General features: G+C 43.5%; 1 long non-coding RNA gene across 1 annotated transcript in view; it reads right to left on the bottom strand.

The window, feature by feature from the left end:
- Positions 1–5,263: 5,263 nt before the first annotated feature.
- Positions 5,264–20,079, bottom strand: part of LOC128349189 (uncharacterized) — a 29,349-nt gene continuing 14,533 nt past the window's right edge. The window contains exons 2-3 of the long non-coding RNA XR_008318613.1: positions 8,216–8,340; positions 5,264–5,401 (exon numbers count right to left, since the gene is read on the bottom strand). This is a non-coding gene — a long non-coding RNA (uncharacterized LOC128349189). The remainder of the gene's footprint in view (positions 5,402–8,215; positions 8,341–20,079) is intronic.

The following is a 20,079-nucleotide window of genomic DNA, read 5'->3' as shown; positions in this document are numbered from 1 at the left end:
CTGCAGTTGTTAACCACTTTGGTTGTCCCATAATGGGGATGGAAGAGTGGGATATAAAATTTTAAGATAAATAAATAATACTAGGGCTTTCTATCTGTTTTCAGAATGAAGGAGAATCAACACAGAGAGCCAGCGTGGTGTAGTGGTTAGTGTGCTGGACTAGAACTGGAGACAAGGGCATAGGAAGGCTACGAATACAATGGATATTTATATACCGCTTTTCAACAAAAGTTCCCAAAGGGCTCACAATCTAAAAAAGAAACATAAGACAGACGCCAGCAACAGCCACTGGAGGGATGCTGTGCTGGGGATGGATAGGGCCAGTTGCTCTCCTTCCACCTGCGTCAGCATGCCGACACAAAGGGTGTTTCCAGGCATGGACTCACAGCCTGTCCAGCCAGTAAGTGCTTTCTTCCCCTTCTCTATCTAAGTAATGCTTGCAACTCTGTAAGATAGGATAGTATTATCATCTCCATGTGTTTAGTGAAGACCAAAAGTCTGGGAGCCTCTCAAACACAAGTAGTTTTATTACCATCAAACTAACAATTGGCCTTAATGCCTACTAGGCCTCCTTCACCATATACTGTAACTCCCCCTTTCTCCCTCATGTCCCTCCCATCCTATAAACCCTGACCCTTAAACTTCTAACATACTCTATGTTGTAGGTGAGGTTAGGGTTGCCAGGTCCAGATGGTGAAAAAGGTCGCTATCCATCATACACAGACACAGACACACACATACAATTGAAACAGAGGATGCTTTTCACACAAAAAAAGTCTCCAAAATGTCTTCACTTTGCATAAAATTTGCATATGTTCATTGGTATTAAATATGCATATTTTGATAAAAATTGGATAACGTGAGAATAAATACAGCCCATCACTGTGAAGCTGATGACCGGGCGAGCTGTATGTCTGCTCAGTCTGCTGTCTAAGTAAGAGTTCTCAAGGGCCCTGCCTCTTAACCATAAATTCATCTTCTGGTTAGGTTTACCATGCACCAAGTCTTCTCTCCTCCTCCCCACGGGTCACCCACCCTGCTCTCCCCGGCCAGGCCAGCAACTTCACCACTTGGCTCAAGGCAGGGTAGCCAGCTAGCTACCGAGCCAGCTTCTTTGCATGCTGGCACAGCAGTGCGTGCACAATCTCCCACTCGCTTGCTGTTCTGTACAACTACAAACATTTATATACAGCTTTTCAACAGAAGGTTTCACAGTGGCTTTCAAAGAAAAAATAAATCATAAGGTGCTCCCATGGGCCCCAAAGGGCTCCCAATCTAAAAAGAAACACAAGGTAACACCAGCATCAACCATTGAAAGACTGCTGTGCTGGGATTGGATAGGGCCAGTTGTTCTCCCTATGATACATAGAAGAGATTCACCACTATGAAAGATGTCTTTTTGCTGGGGTAGCAGGGGTAGCTGCTAACTGCTAACGTCTCACCAAGGGCGTAGCTAGGGAGAGGGGGCCCATGTTCACCCCTCTCCCAGGTGGCCCCTTGGAGCGAGGGAGATAATGAAAGAATAGGGAGAAGTGGAGCTGGGGGGGGGGCTCAGGAGCTGGGTGCCCCGGGGTCTTTGAATCCATCTGCTCAATTATAACTACACCCCTGCTTCTCACTGCCACCGCCACCACTATCACAAGTAGGAAGCAAGCTACACCAGCCGGGCCCACCTATACATGCTCCTGCATCATGTGGCTCTGCAACCTGCCCTTGAAGCAGAACCTCCCCTCCGGCTTCCTCATTGGATGGATGGTCAGTAGGAAGGGAAAAGAGACAGAGGAAGAGAAGCTGCTCATCATGAGAGCAAAGTGTTCTGAGCCAACAAAATGCCACAGCCGTTCCCCAGAACTTCGGACACCACAACACATGCTGTGAAGGAATGAGGCCTGAACCTCCTCTTTCTGTGATTTCTGGATTGCCTACGTATTTGCTTGCTCCCTAGGTTCCATGTTAAAAAGCTGTGCAGGGTTCAAAAGTCCACAGCTCCTGTTCTACAGTTGGTTCGGGAGGGGAAAGAGTTTTACTGGTTAACCTTTGGAGGAGGGAGAGGGTTTGTTTTGATTGGGTATGTTTTAAAATAATGGAGGAAAATTGAGTTGTCCTGATTGGTTTGTTTAAAGGAGCCCCTGGTGGCGCAGTGGTAAAACTGCCGCCCTGTAACCAGAAGGTTACAAGTTCGATCCTGACCAGGGGCTCAAGGTTGACTCAGCCTTCCATCCTTCCGAGGTCGGTAAAATGAGTACCCAGAATGTTGGGGGCAATATGCTAAATCATTGTAAACCGCTTAGAGAGCTCCGGCTATAGAGCGGTATATAAATGTAAGTGCTATTGCTAAATGTAAGTGCTAGATCAGTGTTCCTCAACCACCGGTCCGTAGACTGGTGCCAGTCCGCAAGGCATTGCTTGCATGTTGCAAGGTCCATGAGGCATCACTAATAAAAATCTCCACCCCCCCCAAAAAAAGCCCCCAATTTTGGTCTGGTGGGGGCTGCTGGAAGCTCTCTGGAGCTCATTTCCAGGCAGCTCTCGTTGCTGGATAATGTTCATTTTGCTTCCTTGAAATGAACATTATCCAGCACTTAGGTCTGCCTGGAAATGAGCTCTGGAGAGCTGCCAAAAAATTGTTTTTGGGGGGTGCCAGGGGGTGGGGTTGGGGGCGAGGGGGGCAACCCCCTTACTAACGGCTGGTCCAGGAAACTGCGCACAAATAATATACCGGTCCATGACTCCATTGAGAAACTCTGGTTTAGATAAATTTTGAAGGGGAAAAGAGTATAAAATAAAAGGAGGCTTTCTTGCAACAGAGAATAAGTTTGAATAGTTCAGGTTAGTTCAAGTTGGAATCTTGGAGAGCCAGGAGAGAAGAGCTGAGAAGAACTGCTGAAATTAAGAGCTGAGAAATCACTGGGAGAGTTAAGTTGAAAACTCTCTTGAGATCTGAATCATCCTCAAAGGAACTGTCTGGAAGTGAACCTCCAGTACTGGGAGGAAAGCCAGCCCTAAATGGCTTGGGACCAGGTTACTTGAAAGAGCGGCTTGCCCCCTATGTCCTGTTGGAAGTGAAGGACTTTGCGCTGTCTCTTGTCTCAATGACAGTGGAGGACAGACTAGTGAGTCAGAGGGCTAGAGGGTCAAGACATTGGTCATCCCTTCTCTACTGCTCTGACACTATCCCTTTGGAATGTAGATTGCTAATCTCAGGGACACTTCCTCCTTCCTCTCTCCCTTCTCTTCTTGTTCCTTCTACCTTGCAACATGCAAGCTAGCTCCTTTCTCTGCACCATGTGTGCAGATGCAGAATCCATCTGCATCCAGCTAGATAGATAGATTAGAGATCCTAACTCCTCACTTTCCTATCTAGAATGGAGTTCTCTAATAAATGCCATATATATTGATTTGAAACTATGAACTGCCTCCAAGCTACTTTACTCTCAGCATACACGCATGCCTTAACAAAATTCCGCTGTGTTGTGCCTCTGTGCACTCTGCTATAATGAAAAAGGGTTTCTCCTACCAGAGAGAATCCCCAAAATGTTCCTACCCGTACCTTAAGATCTTCTTTGGAGGCCCTCCTCCGGGTGCCCCTGCCAAACAAGATGAAGTAGGTGGCTACCAGGGAGAGGGCCTTTTCTTTGGTTGTACCCCGTTTATGGAATAGCCTCCCCAGTTAGGCAGCTAGATATTTTTGGAGCCTGGACCTAAAGGCCTTTGGGGGCCCCCCCCCCACGGCAAGTTAAGCATCATTTTTTAAAAAAACATGTAGATTATTGAGAGCACAAACCACACCACCCAGGACAGACTAAAGAAAATTGGGGGGGGGGCAGGGTGTGTGGAGGCCCTGGTCTTCGGTCCCGAAGTCCAGAGGTAGGAGCACCTCTGCAGTGAGGTTCACCTGGCTTCATCACTTTGTTCTTTTAGAAACCAGGTAAAGACCTTTTTGTTCACCCAGGCCTTTTAAATTCGGCTTTTCAGATTTTATCTGATTTTTAACTAATTTTAAAATGAGTTTTTAATGCTGCATTGTATTGTATTTTCATCTCTTTTTTGTCTGTTATAATGTAATGTGTTATGTGTTTTTATTGTATGTATTAATTCTCTGTTGTAAGCCTCCCAGAGAACAATTTGCTATGGAGTGGCTAACAAATAAAGTTGTTATTATTATTTACTGGAAAGGATGTGCCAGACCTGAAGCTAAGGAAGGGAAAAGCCCGGCTTGCTGCAGAAGCTGATTAGAGGCGATTGTAAGAAAACTCCTGGTAAGGACTCTGGGTTAAGGCACAGTATTAGGTGCAGGTTAGATTGGATGCATTTTTCTCCTATTTTAGTTGTTCCTTTATGTTCATATGGCTGCGGTTTCTTTGTACTAAATTTTGCAAAAGAACTACTGTTTTAAATTGAACTGTTTTAGAGTAAAATTTCTCTTTTTGAATTCAACCATCTGTAGCTTCTGTCTGTTTCCCTCATCCCACGCTTAGAAGCCTTTCCACACTACCTAACTTTTAATAAAACAGAGGTTTGGAACAGAAGGCTGTTTCAGTAGACTCAGCCAGAGGAAATATAAAAGTCTACTTGGTGGCAGCGGTGAAGCTTAAAATCACAGGACTGGTTGAGACCATGACACATGCTTGTTTGTTTACGTTTATATCCCACTCTTCCTCCAAGGAGCCCAGAGCAGTGTACATGGTTATGTTTATCCTCAAAACTACCCTGTGAGGTAGGTTAGGCTGAGAGATACATGATTTGCCCAGAGTCACCCCTGAAATCACGCTGAATGGTGATTTGAACTCTGGTCTCCCAGATTTGAACTCAAATTTCAAAATTCAAAATTGATTGAGTTCAAATTGATTTGAACTCAAATCACGCTGAATGGTGATTTGAACTCTGGTCTCCCCGGTCCTAGTCTAACACTCTAAGCACTACACCCCACAGGCTCATGACACATGTGTGTGTGTGGGGGGGGGGAGTTGTTTGGTCCCCAAATAGTCTCCATTCCTCCAAATGCAAAAAATGTCATTTGGTCCCTCAAATAGTTGCATGTCCTCTATAAAAGTCCCTAGTTGGCAATCCTAGTTGAGGTACTGAGGCAGAGAGATAGTGGGCTGTATAGCACAGGGTGATTTCCCAGCTCACATCTGAGCCACTGCACCACATTAGCTCTTGATGCATATCCTGAGATGTAAAATGAGATCACTCTCACTGTGAAACGATCCTTCTCCAGCTTTCGCATATCTTTTTTTTAATTATTGTTTTTGACATGGTATCCATTTCTTCAGAATGTGCTGCCATAACTTCCTGCACTGTGGTGAGATCACTGATGTACCACATTGAGGAGGATGACTGAAAGCTACGGTTCTGCATTTTGTAGTAAGCCATGGTTTTTCCTTTGTGGGGGATGCATCTGTAAGATGTAGTAATCACATGAAAATGATGAGCAAGACTTTATGACATCAGCATATCAAAAATTAATGTGAGGACTGGGCCAAGTAAGAGGTAGCAGTGGCAAAGTAATACTTGAATTGGTTGTCATTTATGCCGTCTTGGTGTTTATGCAGTCTTGTTGGTTATGTTGTGTTTATTCTAAGTTGTTGGGGAGGAGCCATAGCTAGTGATACAGTACATGCTATGAATGCAGGATGCCTCAAGTCCAGTCCCTGTTATCTCTCAGGAACGGATCAGGTAGCAGATTTTGGGAGAAACTTCTCTGTGCCTCAGGCTCAGACCCTGGAGAGCCATTGCCGTTCAGAGCAGTCAGCACGGCTAGATGAGATGCACCCATGGTTTGATTCGGTATAAAGAAGCTTCATATTGACTCAGTATAAAGAAAGCTTCACATTCCTTGAAGGATGTGCTAATGATCATTGTTAAAGCCTTTTTATGCTGTGTCTGGGGCATTGTGGGGAAATCAAAATGGCAGTCATCAGCCAGCAGCTGCACAGAGAAACTTTCTAGCTTGCAGGAAAAGTAATCCCCTTGTCCTGCACAAATGGGTACAAATGGAAATGAATGAGATTCTGACAGTGAATCCCATTAGTGCCTCATTAGTTGTGAGGTACATTCATTTCAGTAAGAAGAAAAAATGAACCAAATGGAGTCCATTTGGTTCAATGTTGCATTCATTTTGAATGAAACCCCTGCCATTTATTTGAATTTTTATTTGAATTTCTATTTAGATACCTTGGATCTAAGAAATACACAGTGAATTTAAGCAAAGATTTGGATCATTAAGATTGGATAATGACTGAGAAGGCTAGTTTAGATAATGAGAATCTTATTGCAATGCCATTTTGTTGCTGTCTCCCCAGTTTCCTTTTGTACCATTAAAAATCCAGCACAATGAGTTGGTTTTTCTTCTTCTGGCGTATAGTACAGGAGGTTGCAAGCTTTAGCTCCTTGCAGATTTTAAATAAACCTTTAAGAAAGAAGTAGGGACAGATGCTTGAATTATAAAAACAGATCTTGAAGGTGGGAGAAATTTTTCTTTTATGATGCCTTTACCTAGTCAATTAACTTCTTAAAAATCATGTTTGAAAGCAAGACTAGCAGACAATTACTATTGTAAGGGGATATTGTAATGGGATTAAGAAGAGAACATAAATCTTCCAGGGAACTATGTAAATCACTGGAAGGGCTGCATTTCAATGTGCATGCTCTTATGTTTAAAAACTGAAATGTTTCCAAATGATTCATTGCCCATTTGCTTATTTGAGGATTGCAATCCTGCATCTGATATGAAATGGCCTTTTAAAAATATGAATACATTAGAATAAATTATTGTAATCAACACAATTTGTTTTACAATTCCATATAATATACACAGCTTTGTTCAAAGAGGATTTAGATTGAGCCAATAATAACTTTAAGGAAGGGACTGAATTAAGAAGAAATCATATGAGAATGGAGGGTTGGTTGATTTGTAACGGGCAAAACACTCTATAGCCATTCATCATTTAGATGAGAAGGGGGAAAGCCTCTGGAACAAAAAAATCACATATGAATTGGCTTTGCCACAACACACTCATTTGATGCACACATCTGGCATTATGTAATTGATGTAATACCCAGTAATTGCAATATGAGAGTAAAGTGTTTAAGAAGATTGGGTTCAATAGTTGCTGTATTGTACTCCTGTAATAATTCAGCAACTGTAAAAGCAACTGGGTATCAGGATCAAATCTAACCCTGGTGTAAACGGATCCTTCTGCTGTAAGTAGAGAGGGAAACATTTGGTCCAAATGTGTAGTGCTCTCACTAGTTTTGACATGCCATTTTAAGACTCCCTGAAGATGCCATTAGTGCAGCCTGGATGTTAATTGTACAAAAAAGAATGCATTCCTACTGCAAAGCATACTCTTGTGGCCAATACTCATCCTGCATGTGATGCCTGTGCTCTGTGCTGGTTGTCTGACGACCCGATTCACCAGAATTTTTTTAGTGTGTGTCTGCGTGTGTGTGTATACACAGATGTTCCAGTTTCTTTGTTAAGATGGCAGATTTGTGGTTCCTGAAAAGTGTCCTGAGGTCTATGGATGTTTTGCCTGCATACTTCATGTGGCAGTCTGGACGTTTACACAGGCACACATCCTGGTGAATCAGATCACACACTTCACCAATGTCATATTTATTATAGAATGCAAACATCTAGACTACCACATGCAGTATGTAGGCAAAACATCCATAGACCTCAGGACACTTTTCAGGAGCCACAAATCTGCCATCTTAACAAAGAAACTAGAACAACTTGCGGCCAGACATTTCAATTCAAGCAAGCATAGATTAAACTGATATGGAAATATTTCCTGTTGAGCAATATACCCATGATGAAACACTGGACAAATGAGAATATATATATATATATATAGAGAGAGAGAGAGAGAGAGAGAGAGAGAGAGAGAGACTCAAGACCCTCACACCATATGGATTGAACTTGGAGGCATAATGCATCATCTGCAACATTTGTCCACCTTCCTTTTCTTGTCATCTGCCCTGGAACTCTGCTAACACAGCATTCTTATGTGACCTGTATGTGCTCACACAATGTTTTTTGTTTTTGTTTTTAATTTCACCTATTGTTGATGAAGGCATAAGCTGAAGTTCAACTGAAATTTGATTTCATCTATCTCTGTTGTCAGTCCTCTCTCTCTCTCTCTCTCTCTCTCTCTCTCTCATATACTAGTAAAATGGCTTGCAGTTTGCAAGCATATTAATATCTTACTGTATGTTGCTGTGACACTTGTCCTTTCCTAGCTCAATGAGGTCTCATGACCCATGCTGTCCGATGGGAGAGTTCTGCAGCATTTTTCCAGGGTTTCTGATTATTTTTGGTAGTCTGGGAGAGATCTGGAAAGGAAAGGAAAGTTTGTGCCATCAAGTCAGTGTCGACTCCTGGCGACCACAGAGCCATGTGGTTTTCTTGGTAGAGTACAGGAGGGGTTTACCATTGCCATCTCCCGCACAGTATGAGATGATGCCTTTCAGCACCTTCCTATATCACTGCTGCCCAATACAGGAGTTTCCCATATTCTGCGAAACACAACAGCGGGGATTTGAACCAACAGTCTTCTGCTCCCTAGGCAGGATGCTTCCCTGCTGTGCCATTAGGTGGCAGAATCTACCTGCAAAAATGACACATTTCTATCTTTTGTGGTTTGGTCTAGGAGTTACATGTCAGCCAGTGAGAGAGTCAGTGAGGGCTTGCAGTCTGCAAGCATCTTATCTTGCAGTGTTTGATCATGCATGTGTTTCATGCAATGGTCATCACAGGAGGAAAATCATAGCAGCCGAGTACAAATACGACTCTACCAATTTAGCTATTGTTCGTTAAGCTTTGTAACCTCTGGACATTGGTACATTACATCTGAATCCGAAGAAAGTTTCACTGTAGAATCGTGTGCTATTGATTTCAATGAAAAATAGTTCCTATTGATCTGTGTGCACCACAGATATGAGCCTAAATTAGCCTGAGATTTTTGGGCAGCAGCCAAGAGCAAGCCTTTCTATCTCTACCTTTCTACTAAAGAAATAGGAGATGGAACAGTTAGACAATGATTTTATTTTACCATGGTGCACACACTTCACTGCCCTGCAGGCCTAGAAAGGAATAAAGGTCAGAGCAGCAAAATAAGTACAGAAATGGAGCTGTGTTTGATTAGTGATATTTTAAAACCATGCATGCATATGGATGCGTAGCATTTGCAATGTTTCCATTTAAAATGGAAAATGAATGATGTGGGTCATGGCAATGTGCTCCCTTCCCTAGATCTACAGAGGAGCTTATTGATTGCTTTGACCTTTCATGTTTTCTGGTACATTACATTTCACTTTGAATGGCACATAAAAGAGTATCCCCCACCTCCCTACAGCCAGGAAAATCTAATGCTGAGAACAATTCTGGGCTGCTGCATGTCCTGGTCATCAAGGGAATGCCTTTCCCCCCAGTGGCAATGACAAATAGCAGTGGTGGGATCAGTCCTGCTCTCAATTCCCTTGCAAAGGGTAAGGTTAAGTAGGTAACCCTTTCAGTCAAAGAACAGTGGAAGAATGTTCTACATTCCCTTTCTCTGGGGGTTCTTCCAGCTGCATGCTGTGAAGAGCTTGCAAGGAAATTCTAGGTGAGAACTTATTCAACATCCACACACTCCTGCATATATCTGTCGTCTTCCCCCATGGGATTTCACACACAGGTCAGAGGGCCAGCAAGGACTTCACATAATTTCTGCAGTGCCACCTGCTGGCCATCTCTTGCTTTCCAAGATTAACCCACTACAGTTCAATACCACTTTTCTGGTAAATGGGGGTAATAATAATAATAATTATTTGTTTGCCACCTCATAACAAATTGTTCTCTGGGCAGCTCACAACACAGGATTAAAACATACAATTAAAAACACACAATATGTTAAATCATAAGACAAAAAGGGAGAACAGAAAATACAAAATACAATACAAAGCAGTTGGAAAGGATTGGTTAATCTTGGAAAGCAAGAGCTGGCCAGCAGGTGGCACTGCTGAAATCCTGCAAGGTCCCTGCTGTCTGTCTGACTTGAAAATGAGATCCCACTAGGAAAGATGGCAGAAGTCTGTAGGAGTGTGTAGATCTGAGTAAGCTCTTGCCTAGAACTTCCCCTCAGGTTCTTCACAACATCCTGTTTATTGCTGTCTGGAAGAGCCCTATTCTGACTGAACATGTCATAGGAACATAGGAACATAGGAAACTGCCATATACTGAGTCAGACCATTGGTCTATCTAGCTCAGTATTGTCTTCACAGATTGGCAGCGGCTTCTCCAAGGTTGCAGGCAGGAATCTCTCTCAGCCCTACCTTGGAGACGCCAGGGAGGGAACTTGAAACCTTCTGCTCTTCCCAGAGCGGCTTCATCCCCTGAGGGGAATATCTTGCAGTGTTCACACATCAAGTCTCCCATTCATATGCAACCAGGGCAGACCCTGCTTAGCTATGGGGACAAGTCATGCTTGCTACCACAAGACCAGCTCTCCTCTCCTGGGATTCACTTCTGAATAAACCAGCACAAGATTGTCAGCTGATAACCTGTCAAGAGTATATGGTTTGAATTTTCAAAATGAACAATGTATATAAAGTGTACATTATATACAATGTATATAAATGGGAGGAAACTGATTATCTAGACCCATTTCAAACTGGCTTTTGGGTGGGCTATGGGGTGGAGACTGCCTGATGGATGATCTCCAATTGGGAATTGACAGAGGAAGTGTGACTCTGTTGGTCCTTTTGGACCTCTTGGCAGCTTTCGATACTATCGACCATAGTATCCTTCTGGAGCGTCTGAAGGGGTTGGGAGTGGGAGGCACTGCTTTGCGGTGGTTCCACTCCTACCTCTCGGGCAGGTTCCAGATGGTGTCCCTTGGATACTGCTCTTCTTCAAAATCTGAACTTTTGTATGGTGTCCCTGTATTGTCTCCGATGTTTAACATCTACATGAAACCAGTGGGAGAGATCATCAGGAGATTTGGTGCAGGGTGCTAGCAGTATGCTGATGGCACCCAAATCTACTTCTCCATGTCAGCATTATCGGGAGGGGGCATAACCTCCCTAAATGCCTGTCTGGAGGAGGTAATGGGCTGGATGAGGGATAACAAACTGAGACTGAATCCAGATAACAGAGGTACTCATTGTGTGGGGTCGAAACTCAGGAGATGAGTTTGATCTGCCTGTTCTGGATGAGGTCACACTTCCCCGGAAGAAACAGGTACACAGGGGGTGCTTCTGGATCTGAGCCTCTCCCTGGTCTCCCAGGTTGAGGCAGTGGCCAGAAGTGCTGATATGCTAGCTGTGTCCGTTTCTTGAGATAAACAACCTCAGAACAGTGGTACATATGCTGGTAACCTCCCGACTGGATTACTGTAACACGCTCTATGTAGGGCTGCCTTTGTGTGTAGTACAGAAACTACAGCTGGTTCAGAATGCAGCAGCCAGGTTGGTCTCTGAGTCATCTCGGAGAGACCATATTACTCCTGTATTGAAAGATCTATGCTGACTACTGATAAGTTTCCGGGCAAAATACAAGGTGCTGTTTATAACCTATAAATCCCTAAACGGCTTGGGCCCTGCGTATTTAAGAAAATGTCTTCTTCGTTTTGATCCCCACCACCCATTGAGATCATCAGGAGAGGTCCGTCTGAAGTTAACAATAGCTTGTTTGGTGGCTACTGGGGGATGGGCCTTCTCTGCTGCTGCCCCAGGGCTTTGGAACGCACTCCCTGCTGAAATAAGAGCTTCTCCGACAACTTTTTTAAAGTCTTTAAAGACGCAGCTATTCACCCAGGCTTTTAATTAAATATTGTTTTAACAATTTTATCATAGTTTTAAAAAGTTTTTAAAATTTGAATTGTGGTAATGTTTTAACTTTTACTATGTCATTTGTTTTGTTTTAACTACTGTTTTAAGGTTTTTTTTTGTCATTTATTTTAACTAATGTTTTGGCTTTTTGTTTGTTTGTTGTAAACTGCCCAGAGACATGAGTTTGGGGCAATAGAGAAGGATGTTAAATAATAAGTAAATAACAAAATAATAAATTTAGGGATACTGGATTCAAAATCTTTCTCCCACTTGACTTATGAGTTAAACGGATGTTGGTATCTACTGAATCATTTTAATTAACTGCTCCTCCTTGTATCTAACAGATTTCTAGAACAATTTGTTCTTTAGGATGCAGGGACAAACATGAGTGGATAGGAGAGAGGATGTAAATTTGTTCAATTGCCAAGCTGTTAAAATAACTCTGTCTGCCACATTTCAATCAGTGGGTTCTTCCATTCTTTTCTTGCAGCAGCCCCTGAAGCTTACTGGCATCTGTATGTGTCTCCCAGGCTGTACAATGGCTCCAAAATACTTGACCCTATCCTGTTTCCTCACATATATTTCCACATTTCACAGAGATAAAAAGGACACACTTTTAGCACCTTTATACCAAGGATTATCATGGCATGCGGGGGTTCATTGTTTTGGTTAAAGGCATACTGTACAAGAAGGTAATCATCCTATTAGATGTGGATGGTTTAAAATATACCTCAGCAGCTGCAAGTGTGTGCAGTCCATGGTGCCTAAGTGTTTGGGTGCTTGTATGTGCATGCACATGCACTAGAGACAAGAGATATTTATTATTATTTCTTGTTTACACAGTCAGTTGGGTGTTATTGACTGGTTTGTTTTATCCAGACATCGAGTCCTTCCCAAGGTCCTGGGATGGCTGAATTTTATTATCAACATCGTTGTTGTTATTATTATAGATATTGTCGCAGAATATAGGCTGTTCCCAGTAAAGTTGCTTTTTGTAATTGGCTGATGGTGACCTCCGTGGCCCCTATGGTGTTGAGGTGCTCTTCAAGGTCTTTTGGAATTGCACCCAGGGCGCCAATTACCACTGGGATTATTTTGTTCTTAATGCAGCACACTTGTCTAGTCCAAACTCCATTGCTATTTCGCTACTGAATATACGGACAGTGTTTAGCAGTGATTCGATTTCTGATTGGGACTTTCCATACAGCTCCAGATCGTCCATGTATAGCAGATGGTTGATTTTACTTGATGTTTTAGATGTTTGGTATCCGAGGCCTGTTATGTTTAGTATTTGTGAAAGTGGAGTCATGGCGATTACAAACAACAGAGGGGATAGTGAGTCCCCTTGGAAAATACCTCTTCTATTATTTATTTATTTATTTATTTAATTATTATTATTATTATTATTATCATCATCATCATCATCATCATCATCATCATCATCATCATCATCAATTCAATTTCTATACCACCCAAAAATGGCTCAGGGCGGTTTACATAGAGAAATAATAAATAAATAAGATGGACCCCTGTCCCCAAAGGGCTCACTATCTAAAAAGAAACATAAGATAGACACCAGCAACAGTCACTGGGAGGTACTGTGCTGGGGGTGGATAGGGCCAGTTACTCTCTCCCTGCTAAATAAAAGAGAATCCCCACTTTAAAAGGTTCCTCTTCCCACTCAAATATTTAAGTAGCAAAGCCTTGGAAGATGATGCAGAACCCTGATGAATGACCATTCTTGCCTGCCTTTTAAAGGCACAGAGAGCCGCTCCTGGCTATGCTACAAACGCAGGCTGGCTGCTTTAACTCCCAAATGGGGCCACATGGTCCCATTTGGGAGCTAAACCATGCCCTTGTGTCTGACATCAGACGCAGAGGGTTCAGCTAAACCAGGGATTCTCAAACTTGGGTCCTCAGGTGTTATTGGACTTCAACTCCCATAATCCCCAGCCTCAGTGGCCTTTGGTTGGGGATTATGGGAGTTGAAGTCCAATAACAACTGAGGACCCAAGTTTGAGAATCACTGAGCTAAATGCTCCCTGCGTCTGACATCAGATGCAGGGGGTGGGGCTAGGGGGGCCGCGGCAGCGGCATAACCCAGGCTGCCACTAGCCTCCCTCTGCTCCTGGGAGGCATCTTTTGCTGGCCATGCACATTCCCCTCGGTACCACTTTTTGTTGTTGTGTGAGACAAGTTGTGTTCAGCTGGTGCTGGAGCAGGGCCAGTGTGTGGCAATAAAGAGAAAAATAAATAGGATTGCCAGCTCTTTCGGGGGGCAGGGCGGAGAGAGGGTGCATTACCTTTAATGTCACATGTAGAAGTTAAGCAGGTGAAGCCTTTCCCATCCCTTTAGTTTTGCATGTCAAGAACAGGGCTGAAGGAAGGGGAAATGTGGGGCTTGTTCTTAACAATGCATGTACAAAGGAGGACCAGGTTGTCTTTGGAAAGGTAGCCTAGTTATTATCTGGTACCTTAAGGGTGCTTCAGCTAGCACAGTTAATGTCCTTTGAATAGGCTTTCCCTCCCTTGCATAATCATATGTGTTGTATACAAATTGGTGCAGAGTGATTCAAAGCCAAAAGAACACACTGTTTCCTTCTTTCTGAGTGCCAGCATGAGCTGCTACAGTTAGGCACAGCAGGTACGAACGGCCTGCCCAGATTCAAAGAGCAGCTCATGCTGACACCCATGTCGCAGACATTTTCCTAAAGCCCTGGGAGAATTGGAGCATCTCATCCATCCACACAAACGTACCGAGGGCTCGGGGCAGAAAATGTCAGCAATGGAAACAGATGCCTCACGCCCCATGCGGCCAACCTGTGTGCAGAGAAATGGGCAGAAGACATGACAAGAGCTAAATGAAATGAAAGATAAAATGGAATCCAAGCGCTAAACCACACATTTCATTGTGGTTTTAAATGGTTTTAAGGTTTTTACTTTTGTGTTCTAACTTGTTTTATTTATTTGTATTTATTTATTTATTTATTTGTCTATTTATTTATTTAATAAATAGACTGCCCAATCCACAGACTCAGGGCGATGTACACAGCAAGAACAGCATTTTTAAAAATATGCTTTATGTTGTTGTAAGCCGCCCAGAGATGGAAGCTTGGGACGGCATACAAATTTGACAGATATATCCATATTTATTTATTTATCTATCTATCATATTTCTATACCGCCTGATATGTGCATCTCTAGGCAGTGTACAAAATTTATTTATTTTTTAAAAGTCACAGATTAAAATAAATGACAATAAAAACAATAGAATAAAATAGTTAAAAGTTTTTTACAATTATTAAAAATTAATTCTAATTAACAGCCGGCAAAAACAGGAGAGTCTTGAGGGTCTTCCTGAAAATAAACAGAGAAGGAGATGCTCTTATTTCAGTAGGGAGCATATTCCAAAGCTCTGCAGCCACAGAGAAAGCCCGGCCCTGGTTTGCTACCAAACAAGCCAGTGGCATCCGTAACTGGACCTCTCCAGAAGATTGTAACAGGTGGCAGGGTTTATGACAAAGGAGTTGCTCTCTTATATAGCCTGGACCTAAGCCATTAAGGGCATTATAGGTAAGAACCAGCACTTTGTATTTCACCCGGAAACATATTGGCAGCCAATGCAATTCTTTCAAAACTGGTGTTATATGGTCCATTCGTGTTGTTCCAGAGACTAATCTAGCTGTCGCATTCTGCACCAATTGTAGTTTCTGGACAACATACAATGGCAGTCCCACATAGAGTGCATTGCAGTAGTCAAGCCTGATGGTTACCAGCATATGTACCACTGTTTTAAGGTCATTCACCTCTAGAAATGGACAAAGCTGTCTATCAGCCAAAGCTGATAAAAGGTGCTCCTGGCCACCGTCTCATCCTAAGAAACCAGGGAGAGATTTGGGCCCAGGAGCACTCCCAAGCTACGTACCTGATCTTTCGGGGCGGGGTGTGTGTGTTTAACCCCATCCAGAACAGGCAGATCTAAACCATCTCTCGGTTTCTGTCCCCCCACAGTCAGTACCTCTGTCTTATTTGGATTCAACTTCAGTTTGTTATTCCTCACTTGTGGTAGCAAGCATGACTTGTCCCCTTAGCTACGCAGGGTCCACCCTGGTTGCATTTGAATGGGAGACCACATGTGAGCACTATAAGATATTCCCCTTAGGGGATGGAGCCACTCTGGGAAGAACAGAAGGTTTCAAGTTCCCTCCCTGGCTTCTCCAAGATAGGGCTGGGAGAGATTCCTGCCTGCAACCTTGGAGAAGCCGCTGCCAGTCTGTGAAGACAATACTGAGCTACCGATGGTCTGACTCAGTATATGGCAGCTTTCTATGTTCCTATGTTCATTGCTGTCTGAAATGTGAGGCAGCAATCCCACACACATTTATTGAAAAGTTCGACTTCATTAGACCCAGTGGGATGTACTTCCAAGCAAATGAGACAGGAGGGGAGCTGGTCTTGGAGTGGCAAACATGAATTGTCCCATTTGCTAAGCACGATCTGCTCTGGTTTGCTTTATTTATTTATTAGACTTTTATACCGCCTCACCCAGTTGGCTCACAGGCGGTTCACAAATATAAAAAGAGATTTATTTATTTATTTAGTTATTTAAAACCCTAATTAAAACAAAATTTAAACCAGTTTAAACTCATTTTAGTAATCACCAAAGGCCAGGCTGCAAAGATAAGTTTTTAGGGCTCTTTTAAAGGCTGCTAAACCTCTTAAGCCTCTAATATCCATAGGGAGCTCACTCTAGAGCCCAGGAGCAGCTACAGAGAAGGGCTTGCTCCCGAGTTGCCGCCCGCTGAGCTGGGGGCAGCTGGAGACGGACTTCTGATGATGTTAATGTGCAGTCGGTATCATACTGAAGAAGGCACTCTCCCAGGGAACCTGGTCCTAAGCCATTTAGGGCTTTAAAGGTAATTAGCAGCACTTTGTATTTTGCTTGGAAACATATCAAAAGCCAGTGCAACTGTTTTAAAACAGGCATAATATGGTCTCTCCAAGAAACCCTGAAGACCAATCTGGCTGCTGCATTTTGAACTAACTGAAGTTTCCAAACAACATACATAGGCAGCCCCATGTATAGCACATTGCAGTTATCAAGCCAAGAAGTTACCAGTGAGTGCACCACAGTTTTGAGATCATTATCTTCAAGGAACGGACACAGCTGTTGTATCGACTGAAGTTGACAGAAAGCACTCCTGGTCATAACCTCCACCTGAGAAACCAGGGTGAGGCCTGGATCCAGAAGCTCTCCCAAGCTACATACCTGTTCCTTTAAAAGGAGTGAAACCCTGTCCAGAGCAGGAAATTCTATCACATTCTTAGAATTATGATCCCTCACCATTAGTACCATCATCTTGTTTGGATTCAGCTTCAATTAATTATTCCCCATCCATCCCATTACTGCCTGAAGGCAGGCATTTAGGGGAGCTATGCCATTTCCTGATGATGATGTCATGGAGAAATCGATTTGGGTGTCACCAGCAAACCACCTTAAGTGGCACAGCGGGGAAATGCTTGACTAACAAGCAGAAGGTTGCTGGTTCGAATCCCCACTGGTATGTTTCCCAGACTATGTGAAACACCTATATTGGGCAGCAGCGATATAGGAAGATGCTGAAAGGTAAAGCCCTCCTGTATCCTACCAAAGAAAACCACAGGGCTCTGTGAGGGCCAGGAATCAAAATTGACGTGATGGCACACTTTACTTTTCTTTAGCATATTGATAACACTCTGCTCCAAATCTCCTGATGATCTCACCGAAAGGTTTCATGTAGATGTTAAAAAGTATCGGGGATAGGATGGAGCCCTGAGGGACACCATACAATAGCTTTAGTTTCACAGAGCAACTATGCCCAAGTGACACCATCTGAAATCTGTCTGAGAGATAGGAATGGAACCAGTGCAAAGCAGTACCCACTATTCCCAAATCCCTCAGACGATTCAGAAGGATACCATGGTCAATGGTATTGAACGCCTCAAAGAGATTGAAAAGAAACAGCAGAGCCGCACTCCCTCTGTCGATTCCTTAGTATAGATCCCCCATCAGGCCTGTCTCAACCCCACAGCCCACTCTAAAGCTAATTTGAAATAGGCCGAGAATCAGTGTCCTCCAAAACTACCTGAAGTTGATCAGCCACCATCCTCTCAATCACCTTGCCCAGCCAATGGAGGTTGAAGTCCAGCCTATAATTATCTATCACTGAGGGCTATAGGGGTCCATCACTGAGGGCTTTGTCTCACAATTGCCTTCTTCAAACATTAACATGGAGGCATCCTGCCCTCCCCCAATAAGGCATTTATGATGCCAACTAGGCCATCTCTCCCTACTAGATGATATAAGCCATGTTGGGCATGGATCCAGAGGAGAGGTGGCAGGCCAGACACTTCCAAGAAGCTTGTCCACATCCTCAGGAGTCACAAATTGAAACTGATCCATTCTAATCAAACAAGAGGAGTTACTGGACATCCCTACCATTGACTCTGCAATAACGGTAGAGTCCTATTTGAATGGGAGACGACATGTGTGAGCACTGTATGATATTCCTCTTAGGAGATGAGGCCAATCCATCCAAGCAGAGGTGCACCTACAGTAGGTGCAATACTGAGCTAGATGGACTAAGGGTCTGACTCAGTATCAGGCAGCTTCCTATGTTCCAGTGTTGTGTGGGATCAGGCTACATGTAAAATATGGGGCAGACTTTGAAAATGGGGCACAGACTAAAAGACAGTAACTCGTTATCTGTGTGTTTGCACCATCAAGTGCACACCTGTATGGCAGTGACTCAACTGCCCCCCAACCCCTGCCACTATCACATATCTTTAAAGCTGTGGGTCTCCCCCCCTCCCCCCGATTTATCTCTAGTGGTAGCCAAGTGTTGCCACTCTGAGCAAAAAGTCTGATAGCATCACAGAACCGCAGACCCTTCAGAATGATTCTATGCCCTCCCAGAATGAGATGCCTTCTAGGTCCTGTTGGGCAACACCTTGCAACAGCCCTGTGAGGTAGGTCAAGCTGAGGGATAAGTGACTGGCCCAGAGTCACCCAGGGAGTTTCATGACTGAACGAAGATTTGCACTTGGGTCTCCCAAGTCCTAGTCCAACACTCTAGCCACTCTAACCAATGTGCCATGCTTGCTCAGTTGTCAACTAGACTTAAAGGTCTTTTAATGTGTGCTCAGCAACAGGCTTTTAAAAATGTATCTTAATTCCACATTTCAAAAAAAAAAAAAGTCAGGTGTTTACACACAATTGCACAGCAAGGGGCTTTAAAAATAATATTTTAATGTGCATCAGCTCAGCAATGGACGATGGCGGGGACAGTCTGGGCAGTGCCTTTGAAGTTAAAAAATAATCATAGTGCAGAGGCAGTGGCAGATCAGGGAACAATGGCTGCAAAGAAGTATGAAACAATGACAAGGAAGTGGAAGATGGGATTTTTATGCAGACTTTATCATATCCTTTGAAATAGCCATTTTTGCATCAAAAACCAAACATCATGAAAATCCGTTGCAGCAAGGCTACAACACCTGGGGCTATTTAGTTTAGAAAAAAGACTGCGGGGAGACATGATAGAGGTCTATAAAATCATGCATGGTGTGGAGAAAGTGGATAGAGAGAAATTCTTCTCCCTCTCACAGAACACTAGAACCGGAGGTCATCCCATTAAATTGATTGCCAGGAAATCTAGGACCAACAAACGGAAGTACTTTTTCACACAACGCATAATCAACTTGTGGAACTCTCTGCCACAAGATGTGGTGACAGCCAACAACCTGGATGGCTATAAGCGGGGTTTGGATAACTTCATGGATGAGAGGTCTATCAACAGCTGCTAGTCAGAGTAGGCCACCTCCAGCCTCAAAGGCAGGATGCCTCTGAGTACCAGTTGCAGGGGAGTAACATCAGGAGAGAGGGCATGCCCTCAACTCCTGCCTGTGGCTTTCAGCAGCATCTGGTGGGCCACTGTGCGAAATAGGATGCTGGACTAAATGGGCCTTGGGCCTGATCCAGCAGGGCTGTTCTTATGTTCTTATGGTGCAGCGTACAGATAATTTATGTAATGTAAAGGATGGAATGGTTTGGGGCAGGTCAGCTGAGTGGGCTGAATCTAAATACCTGCTCAGCCAAAAAATAAACAGGGTCTCCTTGGGGAAGGCATCCTCACCATTACTAACCCAACTTCCAGGATTATGGTGAGACTAAAATGTCACCCTAAGCTCTTGGAGGAAGGGCAGGATGCAAATAGAACTAATAAG

The sequence above is a fragment of the Hemicordylus capensis genome, chromosome 3 (genome assembly GCF_027244095.1).
Source record: "Hemicordylus capensis ecotype Gifberg chromosome 3, rHemCap1.1.pri, whole genome shotgun sequence".
NCBI lineage: Eukaryota > Metazoa > Chordata > Lepidosauria > Squamata > Cordylidae > Hemicordylus > Hemicordylus capensis.
Note: the sequence above shows the minus strand (reverse complement) of the source record. Positions and strands in the feature narration are given on the sequence as shown.